Raw genomic sequence first — 5070 nt, 5'->3', positions numbered from 1 at the left:
TGCAATTGCGAGGGTGTCACTCGCATGTATGGTGAGGTAGAGAGTTCCTAACTTGTTGCCTCGAGCAACTATCATCATACCGTTGGAGATTCTCCACGAATCCCCTGTGAATATAGAAACATAGCTTTCTGCTCCAAGCTGTTCTACCGAAACAAGATTCCTCTTCTGCTTTGGTACATATCTCACGTTCTTCAAGGTTCATTTAGAGCCCTTCATCTGAATCTGCACTTCACCCTTTCCAATAATATTACAGGGCTTGTTATTCCCCAAATATACTTTTCTAAAGTCCCCTGCTACATAATTCTGAAAGAGTTTCCTATTAGCAGTGGCGTGAAAAGAGGCTCCTGAATCGATGACCCAAGAATCCGAGTCGCTATCCATAGCAAGGATCAAGATATCCTACACGATATGAGCCTCCTTCTCACCCGCATCCCTCTTTGGACTTTTGCAGACTGAAGATATATGGCCCTCCTAACCGTAGTTCTAACATTTTCCTTTGATAGGCCTAACCTTCGAGTTTGGCCTCTTCTTCACTGATTTCGACCGATTCCTGTTCTGGTTTCCTTTCTTCTGGCTTCTGCTTCTCTGCTCGAAATTTAGAGCTGAACCTGAACCTTCTGATTCGGACGATTTCCTTCTAACCTCCTCGGATAGAATCATGCTAACAACCTCACTCAGCTTTAACTTCTCCTTCCCTATCGAATTGCTGATTGTCGTCACACAACCTGCCCAACTATTCGGCAACTGCGATAGAATCAATAGGGCTTGCACTTTGTCATCAAACGTGATGTCCACGGAGATAAACTGATTAACAATCATGTTGAACTCGCTGAGGTGCATCGTGAAGGACCATCCTTCTGCCATCTTGAGGTTGAAAAGAGTTTTGAAGAGATGTACCTTGTTTGCTGCCGACGGTTGCTCGTACATCTTCGCGAGCGCTTACATAAGCCCCACCATCATCTTCTCCTTCAGAATATTATGGGCTACTGATTTGGCGAGCGACAAACGGATTTTCCCTAGAGCCTACCTATCCAGTATCTCCCAATCACCATTTGACTCCTCCTTCTTCTTTCCATTTTCCTTGCCCATCAACGGGCGATACAAGTCCTTCTGGTACAGATAGTCCTCCATCTGCGACTTCCAGTAAGCAAAATCTGAACCATCAAACTTTTTGATCTTTGATTTGTTTTCCTCTGCCATGACATTCACACAAATTGCTGAACGAAGCTCTGATACCAGTTGTTGGGGATTTAAAATAATCAAATCAAATCTGTACCCTTCCGGATCTTGTGTTTGAGAGTTGAGCAAGAAAGAAATTCACCACAAATCAAAGATAAAAACTGGTAGGAAAGTAAACAAGAAAGAACACACCAGATTTAACGAGGTCCGGCAACGTGCCTATGTCCTCGGGAGCCACACCACACAATTCTTTGATTACTTGAAGAAGATTACAATGCTTGCAATTGGCCTCTCTCTCTCTCTCTAAGATTTCTAACCTCAAAGAGCCCTCAAAACCCTCTTTTTTCGTGCTCTTTTTCTCTCTTAAACCCTAAAGGGACGTGTTTCTATTTATAACAAAACACAATCCCAAACAGATTAGGATTCTAAAACGAGTCTGCCACACCCTGGTGTGGCGTAGACCACACCCATGGCAGATAGGGCAGACTCTGCCACACCAGGATGTGGCACAGACCACACCCATGGTAGACAGGGCATATTCTGTCACACCCTGGTGTGGCGCAGACTATACCCAAGGCAGACAGGACAGATTCTACCACACCCTGATGTGGTCTGCAGGGTGGTGCAGACCACACCCATGGTCTATCTTGAATTTTCATACAATTATTGATTTTGATTCTAGGTTTGGGTCTCCACTCTCAAGACCAACAGTTTTTTGAGGATTTTTTTATAACATCTAAACCGCTAAAACGGGTGGGGAGGGGGGTCCTAAAATTTTAAATATTCTGGGAGGTTATTTGAACTTCATATTCATATCTAGAACCTATGTATCTTCCTCTTTTTTATTAGAATAAGGACATGGATTTACATATTGTACGAACTATTTGAAATATCCAAATTGATAGTAATTCTGAAAAATATGGAATGTTTAATCCACAAATGATAGAATATTAACTTGGGACTGTTTGGTTTTCTAAAGAAAATAAATTGCAGCAAATATTGCATGCAATATTTATCATAGGAAATCAACTTCAAATTCATTGTATAGATATTGTAGGAAATGTATTTCTAATAGAAATTCAGTGTTTGGTTGAAAAGCAATAGTGCCAAAGCTATATAATTTTGCCATATAAGGAAATTTGGATGTATATGATTTTTTCTTTGGATTTAAAAAGATTTATTTCAAAAGGTGGCATTATTATATTTTTTTAATTTCTTTTTTTGAAGCTTGTAGTTTTACCTCCCACCAAATTGGACGTAGCGTTTGTTGCAAGATTTTTTCTCCAAAATGCAAGTTCATTTATCTTTCATAATTACTAAGGTGAATATCAAACAATATATTTACAAATCTGGTTAGTCTATTTAGTTTTACAACTCTATTTTCATCCAAACAAACAATCCCTTAAGTATATATAATAAATAGAGTTTGGATGCTTCGAAATAGTATTAGTTATAGCTATGAAAGCAAGCCCTCTTGCTAAGAAAGTTTAAGACTCGATTCCTAGTGTTTATTCTCTCTCTACGTCAGTCATTGCTAGTTTTATGGTGTATGCAATGTGTGCATTATATAGTAAATTTGTGCATAACAAAAATATTTTTCACACATTAATAATCAACTAGTATTTAGACCCGTGCTAAGCACGGATATTAATATGTATTTTGCAAATATTGAACATGTTACTAAAATTAAGTATTCTTCTATAAATAATTTTAATATTCTGTTATAAATTAAGTATAGTGGTTTATTAAGTATAGTTGTTTATAAATATTTGGTTATAATTTAATTTGTTTATATATTAGATCAAGTTTAAATCGATAGTTCATTTAGTTTAGTCAAATAATTTTTATTAAATTTGTTTATATATTAGATCAAGTTTAAATCGATAGTTCATTTAGTTTAGTCAAATAATTTTTATTATTTGATTTATAAATGAATAGAATTTAACCTAGTTTAGTCAAATAATTTTTATTATTTGATTTATAAATGAATAGAATTTAACCTAAGGTATGTTTGATTCGGTAGTTTATTAAATATTTAATTTGATAAAGTTTTTAATAAAATTTAACCAAATGTATCTTCGAAAGTTCATTAACTGTGTGATTCGGCAGTCCTATTAATAGAACTTATTGCAAATATTTCTTATGTAAATATTTATTTACAAATGTTACCCATGATACCCAATATAAATAGATGGGTTCTTATGTAATATGAAACCAAGCCCTCTTGTTAAGAAAGTTCTGTTAGGTTTACAAGATCACCGAAAACTCTCACACTACACAAACACTATGCAATCACACTTTACACACCCGTGTCCTCCTCCTCAAGTGCTCGGTTACAACCTCTCCCTAGGTTCGTCAACTGACGCCACTCCTATTGGATTCGACCCCGTCTCTTACCTCACACTTCTCTCGGTGTACAAGTATATTACAAGTGATTCTCACAAATAAAAGTTAAATACAATGATTTGTTCTCAAATAACAAGTGAGAACACAATGAAGCTCACACTCACTAAATCACACCCCACAACCCACACTATATGGTATGAAAATATTAAGCTCAATAAGTGTGTGTGATAACAGTGAATGAAACTCAATAGATATAGCTAAATAAAATGAAAATGAAATAACAAGCTATATAAGAGTTTAGAAGACTTCTCAAACAAGAAGAACAGTAGAGATGATTCCAATAGGATTTGAAAGCCACTTCTTGTTGTAGAAAAACTTCTCTTGAAAACTGATTGATGAAATCAACTATTAAACAACTCTTAAACACAATTAATATTTTATTAAACACCAAACTTGGATTTCTTGGATGTTTGGAAGAAGAGCAGCAATGGGGTATTTATAGCACCCCAATACAACAGCAAAAACATAAGTAAAAGACCAAAAAACCAGTTTGAAAACAGCTGGAAAAACTAGCCGTTGAAAAGTTCTGAGTCGACCGGAAAAGTCTCTGGAGGTTCTCTCGGTCGACCGGTGCGGTCGACCGCGAGCACAAAACAACTGAGCTCAGGAAAATACAACTGGCGGTCGACCGCACCGGTCGACCGAAAACTGATATGTTGCATATAGACAGGTTTTGGGGCTGTTTTGAAAATTCATTAAAAATATCAAATCAAATCCAAAAATAGTGAAACTTTGGGGAAAGTTTCTAAATGATGAAATAAACATGTTTGAAAAGGAATTTTTGGAAAATCAATTTTCGTTTGTGAAAACTCCCTGTTTTTGAAAAGTGTTCAGAAAACCTGTTTTTCGTGAACATGAAAATTGACATAGAGCTTGTAAACATGTATATATATATTGTGCATGTATTATATGTATATAATGAAGTATGAAAGAGCTATAATCATGAGATAAAAGTTATTGTAACACCGTTTGATGAAAAATCATTTATATGATAGAAAACGTCAAAAATCGTGTTAAGTGTACATATATTGAGCTTAGATATAATCATACAATATATGTAAGTAAACCAAACATACACCTGGGTAAATCCACACATATGAACTTGAATCTTTAACGCTTGATTGACGTGTGTTAAAATACCTGAAAAGAGAAACATAAACACAAAAACTAGAGAATATATTAGCGATAAATTGTTTGACAAATCATCATCAAAACTATAGGGTCAACAAGTTCAAGACTCGATTCCTAGTGTTTATTCTCTCTCTACGTCAGTCATTGCTAGTTTTATGGTGTATGTAATGTGTGCATTATATAGTAAACTTGTGCATAACAAAAATATTTTTTACACATTAATAATCAATACTAATATGAATAGATTTTTAGAAAATTATTATCAAAAGTGATATGAATTAAATTACTATTAGAAAATGTGTGTGTGTATGTTTTTGTGTTTTTTTTTTTTTGGGGGGGGGGGGGGGGGGGGGG

The sequence above is a fragment of the Asparagus officinalis genome, chromosome 1 (genome assembly GCF_001876935.1).
Source record: "Asparagus officinalis chromosome 1, Aspof.V1, whole genome shotgun sequence".
Taxonomy (NCBI): Eukaryota; Viridiplantae; Streptophyta; class Magnoliopsida; order Asparagales; family Asparagaceae; genus Asparagus; species Asparagus officinalis.
Note: the sequence above shows the minus strand (reverse complement) of the source record.